The sequence below is a fragment of the Triticum dicoccoides genome, chromosome 3B, assembly GCF_002162155.2.
Source record: "Triticum dicoccoides isolate Atlit2015 ecotype Zavitan chromosome 3B, WEW_v2.0, whole genome shotgun sequence".
Lineage (NCBI taxonomy): Eukaryota > Viridiplantae > Streptophyta > Magnoliopsida > Poales > Poaceae > Triticum > Triticum dicoccoides.
Window position 1 is genome coordinate 860087759 of NC_041385.1, and position 9307 is coordinate 860097065.

The 9307-nt window shown below is 46.8% G+C and overlaps 1 long non-coding RNA gene across 3 annotated transcripts; it reads right to left on the minus strand.

Annotated features, from left to right (window-relative positions):
- Window positions 1-1068: 1068 nt before the first annotated feature.
- Window positions 1069-3787, minus strand: LOC119282745. 3 transcript variants are annotated; one of them, XR_005138850.1, is made up of 8 exons: window positions 3658-3787; window positions 3451-3536; window positions 2893-2993; window positions 2713-2778; window positions 2344-2631; window positions 1399-1681; window positions 1250-1299; window positions 1069-1123 (listed from the first exon to the last, which is right to left on the minus strand). It is a non-coding gene; the product is annotated as an uncharacterized LOC119282745 (long non-coding RNA). The 3 variants fall into 3 exon arrangements; XR_005138848.1 differs by having other exon boundaries at window positions 2893-3226; XR_005138849.1 differs by lacking the exon at window positions 2713-2778 and having other exon boundaries at window positions 2893-3226.
- Between the last annotated feature and the right edge of the window lie 5520 nt (window positions 3788-9307).

Consider the following 9307-nt stretch of genomic DNA (forward strand, 5'->3'; position numbering starts at 1 on the left):
CAGTGTGTTTTGCTGCCAAGTTATATGAAATGATATATATCATGTGATCCTTTTGCCTCTTTTAAAATAAAAATGACCGTTGTCGAGGTATGTGCCCGCGAGTTGCCACAACACCAAACTTTATTGAGGCAATAAGAGAAGCATAAGAGGACAAATCCCAGAGAAAATGAAATAACCAAAAGAAGATTATGTTTTGGTTATGAAGCATAGACAGGGTCATCCCACATAAGATAGCAAACAAACTAAGCACAGTGAAGGACAACTCTGGATGCTTTACCTCATTGAGTCGTTCAACCAGTTTGACAGGGTGGAAGTAAGAGCAATAACCATGTATGGACCATACAGACCATTCCCTTTAGGATGACCAAGAAATGCAATTGTTTGAATTATTTTTCCAAGGCCCATTTGATCATCCAATATCCCATTAAGCCCATTTTGCCACTATGATATTAGCCACTTAACGCCTTTTATCTGGTAAGATTTCAACTTCCCCCTCTCAATAACAGAACAAGGCTGGCTTGCTCTCTTTCCCACTGTTCTTCTTCTGTTAGAGTACCGTCATCAGCAGAATGATGTTCACGAGATCTTGTAAGCATGTCTGCCACTGCAGTTTTAGCCTTCGTCTGAACAACATTTTATTTCCAGTAATTAGATATATCATAAGGTCTAATCGAGGAACATGAGTTGCTTTCCCTATATATTCTTCTAACTAATAACAGAACAAGATAACACTCAGAATGATGAGCCATCTCGTGGAGAATATTAAAATAAATGTTATTCAACTGACATTAATAAGTCCAAGTCAAAGTAATTTAAACCTTAGAACATCTTGAATAGTCCATTTAACTAAGATTAGTAACCTTTCGTTAAGAAAGATGCTACTAATAAAAAGGAAGTCAGGAATTTTTGATGGGTAGACATTATGAGATCAAGCTCCCCCATCTAAAGTTAATTCACGAGGAAACAATGACCAGATGAGGTAAATACACTCACTTTCAAAGTAGGTCAATGACAAACATCCGGTCTCTTCCTTGCCGAGCTGCCCTCAGTAAAAACTACCATGTTCATCATGTTGACAGGCTTCCTCTCGCTGCAAATCCAACACGATTCAGCCTCTTCCTAACTAAGCAACAAATTTATACATTACCTTAGAGAACATGCAATAGCAGGTCATATCATGTTTGTGTAGGTAGGTAAAATTCACTAAATGATGATACTATATAACCAAATTCTGTAAAAAAAAACAGACATGGGAGCAATCACCATCGACCAGCCAAGAAAATGTCGATCGCCTTGGTCCTGGAGTGTACAATACTGACTGTTAGCAGTGACAAAGGTCCATTGAAGGTGTCTGTGAGCCAGAAGAGATAAGTGCCATGTAAACTGACACAAACTTACAGTGAGTGGAGCACGGCAAGCTAGACGATGTTCCGACGAGATTGGCTGGGTCGGCAATTTTGATTTGCTGATTCAGAGATTCAATCGAGGGGCTTTATGGCACAGAAGAAGAGGGATGGCACCCTGGCAGCGAGCTGTATCAGTTCTCCTGCGCGGACACAGCACCCGGCCCATAGTCCCGAGCTGGATCAGTTCACCGACCTGGCAAATCACAGCTTTTGCTCCATTCTGGCGTTTGTGCTGGAGGACGAAGTTGTGAAGACACGAACGTGGTGGGTATGAACTGCAACACAAATTCGACAGCCAACAACGATGGGAGCACATCTCTGAAGTAAAACAAATACACAATGCGGTAGAGGTCTGATTCTATAGTAACTTAAAGTTAACCAATCTTTTGGAGAGGACGTATAGACGCACACCACAAAGGTCCAGTTTGTAACTCGACAAAAGTGAACATGGGAGCAAATAAAACATGTACACGTTAAGATTTAATTTGTATTTTGTCTTCTATCACTTCGGCGATCATTTTAAAAGTATTTCTCTTCGATCATAGTAGTACTTTGACTTCAAGGAACTGACACTAATACAATCAGACCTACGTAGCCTGGATGAACCCCAACTATGTTTGATTAATCGTTTGATATCCAATTAAGATAAAAATTAATCTAGACCTACAGCTCGAATAAGCTAAATTAGAGCACCGAGTGAGCACTGCACCAGCAATCATCCTCCAAGACCATGACCAAAATGGTCAGAATTTTCTTCATTTTTCCTCCTCACTCTAGCAATTATTTAGATTTCTTTCAGAATTAATGATAACAGCAGATTTCTTTCAGAATTAATGATCACAGGAGATCACAGAAGAAGAAAAACATGTGTGCATCCTTTCGCTAATATACATGAAAGGCAAAAGTTTAGAATGATACAATTTTATATTTTATTTACCTAGTAAGAAAATGGAGTTCCCATATTTTGGTGGATGAAATCTAAAGTAGTCCCTCCATATCAGCTCAAATAATACCCCGAAACCATTGACATGTCAGGAATAGCAGTCCAGTATGAATTAGAGCATTCTGTATACAAGGCTTCAAGCATGGAATTGAGCTTAGTCTTTCCGTTTTAGTATGAGATGATTGTCTTCCTCAAAAACACAATTTAGCACACTTCACAATAACACCTCCTGTGTCCTCTCAAGTTTCTCTAGCTCCACATCAACCCAGTCAACATACTTGCCTACATAGAAGCATGGCGTTATTTCATATTAAAGCTAATTAAAAGAAGAGAGCAAAATTCACGACAATATCGCACTACCACCTGCCATTTTTTGGTAAGACTCCATCAGTCAAAGCATGCAGATCAGAGTCCTTCTCTCTATCATAACTAATTCTAAAAATTAGCATAAGTCTAAAAGCTTTCGAGGTGGTATGTTAAAAAGAGGGAGAGAGACAACAAGGTAATAGACAAAGAACGGTTGCACCCATTGACTGGTTTTACCTGTAGTCAAATTTAGGGAAAATATAATGAAGAGCATTCACTACTAAATCCACGGTGGCGATATCTATTATGGAAGTATCCACCAAGTGGTCGTGTTGAACCTGTAAGCCAAAACAGGGGTCAAAAAAGTGAAAGACAGACAACATGCTGGTGAACTTTGCTGTCATAATTGAAGAGTTCAAACTTAACATAAGTGAACGAATGAACTGCAGTCTTTTCTTATATAATAACAACAATCTTGACAGCAACTTTTTTTCCCATCATGTGTTGTGGACGCATGGACTTGCACAAGAAAAGCACTTGCAAGCGGGACAAGGAAGAATTATGCAAAAACCTGCACCACCGGGAATAGGGGAAAGCCAAATTTTATGTCAGAGTTTCTTCTAAGCTAAAAACAAGCTGAGCATAAATCCAGGTTCTGATTCAAGGTGAATACTCTGTTGGCCAAGAACTAAACTAAGCAGACTCAGTCTGATCGTTTGGTTTGCTAATCAATACAACAACGAAGTTACTTCAGCAGGGTGTAAGACAATGCCGTGATGCAATGAAGGAACTAACAGTTTGTGGCAATTCTCCATTCTCTTTCTTGATGACTCCGCGGACGACCTCTTGAGCATCGGCGCCCTCATCGTCTGCACATACACCTGTGGTAGTACAAGCAAACAAGCAGCTGTTCCTCAGCCACAAAATTATGCAATCTTACCACAGATGAATCCAAAGTGAATTCAGGCGTATGCTCACAGAGTTAGGAATTCCTTTCCGTACCAGTTGTGCGATGTGCTGGCCGAGCTTGATGTAGATGTTGCCGTTGCGAAAGCAGAGCTCCTGGAGTCGGTTGGCGGAGTGGCCACCCTGTGTGCACCCACTTTGTAGGAAGGAAGGAGACATGCAATCGGAGAGGCGAGGGATGCGCGCGGCCGCGTTCGCCGGATCCCACCCCGTGTGCGCCCACTTCGTGGTTAGGGAGGCGACGTGCGACCAGAGAGGCGAGGGATGTGGGCGCCGCCAGGCCTCTGGATCGCGCGCGGCCGCGTTCGCCGGAGCCCGCACCGCATGCGCCCACTTTGTGGTTAGGGAGGAGACCGGTGTGGCCGGAGAGGAGGGGGAGCGGGGATCCTCCGCCGGTGGCCGCCCACGCTCGAGGGAAGGGTGGTGCAGCGGGGAACCCTAGGCAGAAGATCGAGAGGCGGCGGCAAAGGCCTGGAGCGGCGCCGGCTTTGATGTGCGAGGGCGGCGGTGAAGGGATGGAGCGGCAGCAGCGGCGAACGAGGGTGGCGGCAAAGGGATGGAGCGGCGGTTGTGGCGAACAAGGGCGGCGGTGAAGGAGCGGCGACGGCGGCGAACGAGGGCAGAGAGTCGTGCATGAGAGTGGTTCTCGCTCGAGGGTGGGAGGCCTCGCTAGTACGTGCGTGCGATTTGGTTTGGGTTTTTTTTTCGCTGATTAATTTTTGTAGGTTTTTTATCGTAGATTTTTTTCATTCGCTTTTTTTGGGTGCGACGGGAGGATAGCAACTGGACTGCGTGGGGGATAGGTACTGGTTTTTTCGGTTCATGGCGGCTCAGCGTGAGGTGGGAGGAGGTACCAAAAGAAGTACCAAAAAAGGCCGGGTGAGGTGGGACGAAAATAAAACCCGGAACGCGACCTACCAACTGAGACATTAGGAGTAGAGATGCTCTACGGGTGTCTCCGAAGGTGTTTGTTGGGGTGGCATAGATCGAGATTAGGATTTGTCACTCCGTGTATCGGAGAGGTATCTCTGGGCCCTCTCGGTAATCCTCATCACTATAAGCCTTGCAAGCAATGTGACTAATGAGTTATGTGTGGGATGAAGCATTACGGAACGAGTAAAGAGACTTGCCAAATGAGATTGAACTAGGTATGAAGATACCAACGATCGAATCTCGGGCAACTAACATACCGATGACAAAGGGAACAACGTATGTTGTTGTGCGGTTTGACCAATAAAGATCTTCGTAGAATATGTAGGAGCCAATATGAGCACCCATGTTCCGCTATTGGTTATTGATCAGAGATGTGTCTCGATCATGTCTACATAGTTCTTGAACCCATAGGGTCCGCACGCTTAACGTTCGATGACGATTTGTATTATGAGTTATGTGTTTTGGTGACCAAAGTTTGTTTGGAGTCCCGGATGAGATCACGGACATGACGAGAAGTCTCGAAATGGTCGAGAGGTAAATATTGATATATTGGAAGGTGGTACTAGGACACCGGAAGGGTTCCGGAGTGTATCGGGTACAAACCGGAGTACCAGAAGGTTTACCGGAACCCCCTGGTGGAAGATATGGGCCATATGGGCCATGGGAGGGAGGCTAACCAGCCCACAAGGGGCTAGTGCGCCCCCCACAAGGGAGGAGACCGAATTGGACTAGGGAAAGGGGGGCGCCACCTGTCGTGGTACTAAGGCTGACAGTAGAATAGGGGGTAGGTATGGAGAGGCAAGATCCTAGCTATGGAGTAGTTGTACACGCAAGAGATTTACGAGTTCAGGCCCTTCTCGGTGGAAGTAACAGCCCTACGTCTCGGAGCCCGGAGGCGGTCGACTGGATTATATGCGTATGAGTTACAGGGGTGCGAACCCTTCTGCCAGTGGAGGGGGGTGGCTTATATAAAGGATGCCAAGACCCCAGCCAGCCCACGTAGCGGAGGGTTTAAAGTACATTAAGGCCAGGCGTTACTGGTAACGCCTTACATAAAGTGTCATCATGACCATAAAGACTACTTAATTACAGACCGTTTGGATACAGATTGTCTCTTGAACTCCTGGTGGTCGAGTGAGTCTTCATGGTCGAGTGTCTTCAAGTCCGTTGAGTGGAATCCCTCTAGGTCGACTGGAAGACGGTTTCTTCTGAAGATGTCCTTGGGGAGGGTACCTTGGACAGGTCCATGACCCTACCCTAGGTACATGACTTCATCATTAGCCCCCGAATGGATCGAGGTTTGAGTGAGGAAGGAGTTGATAATCTTTCCGACCTGCTTTCTGGTGCTGTGAATGTGTCTTACTCTGGATCAATGACTTTTTAGTGATGGTGTCAACTTCTCTTTCAGTCGCCTTGATCCATTCTTTATATCTGTCGAGTGAACTTTATGAACTTGGAGATTTCCGAGCGACGGATCGCAGGAGATCTTCTGTCTGACAAGTTGCTCTGCTGTTAGCGGATTTAGTGGGATCCGAATTTCGGGAAGCGCGCGAAGCGGAGAAGGCCGCGGTACTCGGATGGGATAAGGCAGAGACGCCTTGATTTCTGCGCCGCCTTTTTCGCCACATATCGCTCTCGCGTCTGTTTCGGGATTTGACAGGATTGCCTGGGCCTACCAGTCAGCCACTCGGAAGCGACTCCATATAAGGCACCGGGCGGAGGTTTTTTGAACAATGCTCCCTCATTTTCCCCTCCCCCGTCTTCAGATTCATCTGCTGCGCTTGATATCTGTTCAGCGCCGCTGCTCCGTACCAGCCTCGTCGGCAACAATGGTGAAGGAGAAGATGGCGGCTTTGGAGCGGGCGAAGAAGGCGACGGCGAAGGCGAAGGGGAGAGCGACCAGTCGGGTTGGATCCTCGTCGCGGTCCAGCCTGCCGCAAGGTTGGATTCAGGAGGATTGGATCCACTCGACCATCACCGAGAAGGATCTCGACGGCCTGGCCAATGAAGGGTTGATCGAGCACGGGGCAGCTAGGCTTCCGAGGACGGAGTGGCAGCCGCAGCCTCAGGAGGGTGAGTGTGTCCTCTTAGCCACCCATGTCGATCGTGGGTTTTTTCTGCCGCCGAACCTTTTTTCGGGGGTTTCTGAATTTCTTTGGGGCTCAACTTCACCACTTCACCCCCAACTCCATTGCCTATCTCGCCGCTTTCATGTCTTTGTGCGAAAACTTCTTGGGTTGTCGGCCGCACTGGGGCCTCTTCAAACACATATTCACTTGTCGCTCTCAGACGGTGAAAAAGGCTAGTCCGAATGAAGAGAAAACCCAAGTAATCCAGATGTGCGGGGGTCTTGGGGTCCAGATGAGGAGTAAGAGTGCTTTTCCAGCCATGACCCTTCCCGAGTCAGTTAGAGGGTGGCAGTCGACCTGGTTCTACTGCCAAGACCAGTCGACGCCAGGGCAGTCGACTCGGCTCCCTCCTTTCTCCATGAGTCGAGTGAACAAACCGTCCTCTCTGAAGTTGCTTCCGGAGGAGAAGGCTCAGGTTAGAATGTTGATGGAGCGTGTAGTCCAGCTCATTCACGACGGGGTCACTGGCATGGATCTTCTGGAGGTTTTCCTTCGACGGCGCATTCAGCCACTCCAATACCGAGGTCACCCGATGTGGTTGTACTCTGGTACCGAAGACACCACTCGGGTCCACCCAGAGGAGGTCGACGACGCCACACTAGAGAGGTGGATGACTGCCATCACCGGGAAGAAAGATAACCCTCGTGGGGCCAGGAGGATCCCGCCACTCGACCAGTCTTATGAACCAGACAAGGTATGACCACTTATCTCCGACTGTAATCATGTTTCTTCCATTTTGTTTTGCTGCAGATCAGTCGATTGACTTTTGTCTTGTTTGTTGTCTTTCAGGCTACCACTAAGTTGTATTCGATGCCCAACGGGGCGCAAGCACAGACCAAGGAGGAGGAAGGAAGTGGAGGTGAAAGTCAAGAGGAGTGGGAATCGGATGGCGATGAGGGTGATGAAGATGCTGGCTCCGATGAGGAAGAGGAGGAGGAAGAGGAGGAGGAAGTCGCGCCTCCCCGTTCTGAAAGAAGATCCAAGCTTGTCCATGACCCTGCAGTCGAGCGCGGCAAGGGGGGCGCGCCTGTTGTGCAGTCGACCAAGCGTCCTCGGACGACCTCTCCGGCGCCGACTGAGAAAGCGCCGAAGCAATCTTGAGTGGCGCCGTCAAAGCCGACGAAGGCCTTGCCGAAGATGAAGATGGTGATTCCCACTATTTCTGGGTAATGACGTAACTTGTGTCTTCTTATTTCTCATGGATTTATTCTTGGTCGATTCGTTAGCTGACCGGCTGATTTCTAAAACTGCAGTGCTGCTACTTCTGATACCTCGACCAAACCTGAAGATCAAGAGATGGAGGATGCTGTTACTTCCAACCCTGGTATGACCTTTGAAGTTTCGTTTTCAGTCGGTAGGATCTTCATTTTTAACTTTGACTCTTTTCTGTAGCTCCATCTAATATCATCATTGATCTTCCTGATGATGATGACGAGGAACCACTGAGGCAGAGGAGGAATAGGAGAGCGTCTGCTGGCAAGACAGCTCAGGTCGTATCAGCACCTGAGACGTTGGTTGCGGAGGGGGACAACGTCACTCGGCCTACCGTATCCTTTGCGGTGGCACTGACGAGTGCTCGCCCTTCATCGTCGAGTGCTGATCAGCCTTCACTTTTCTCTACCCACCACGTCCCAGAAGACCAAGCAAGCGCTGCTAAAGAAGCCATACGCCAGGCGGGGGTCATGATGGAGCAAGTGAAGGCGATCCGAGATGCCAGTCAAGCGGCTTATGACGCCAGTTCAGCCCTTTAGAGAAATGTTCAGGTTAGTCGATCACCATCTGTTCTGTTAGGATATGATACCTGAAAACTTTTCTTTCTGAAAATATTAGTATCTGTCGTACACCCACTGGGTGTGTCGATTGATATTCTGGATTGGTGGGGGCACGCTGAGTGCACCCACTCGGTGTAGTCCCGAAGGCTATGGTCAACTGTTATGTCTTGAGATTTTTCTCATTACTTTCTTTACTCGATCTGGTTGAATGGAATCATAAACCGGTGGGCGCACGCTGAGTGCACCCACTGGGTGTAGTCCCCGAGACTGTGGTCGACTGCTGGCAGTCGACTACGGTCTGAAGAACACCTTTTTTTGAAACTGTGACTAACTGTTGGTGGTTAGCCTTTCTGCCTTTTTTGGTCGGCTGATCGACTCTAGCTGTGTCACACCCTGATTTTCATGGCACAACACTTAAGCTAAAAATCATGATAAAATGTGGTTTGACAAAAACTTTTGAGTGTTTTGGACCTTGCCTTGATTGGTTTTTGTCTGCTATTTGCAAGTGCTCTAAAAATGTAATAAATCCTCCAACTCCTATACTTCATCTCCAAACTCTTGAACCAATGATCATGCCATGTGTATAGGTCATAAAAATAATTTCTTACAAAAATAATTTGGCCAAATAGTATTTTTAAAAATTAGTTTTCCAAAACCCCCTGAATTGAGGTTTGCACTGCAAGTACTTAATTAAGGGAAGTAAAAATCTTTCCAAAAATATATTTGACTCCTATTAGATATAGGATATCCAGAAACCATAAAAATGTAATTTTAAAGGTTATTTTCCTATTTTATTTAAAAGCTTTTTCTTAAGGCTAGAAATGGTCTTTAATAGGGAAAATTATTTTATTG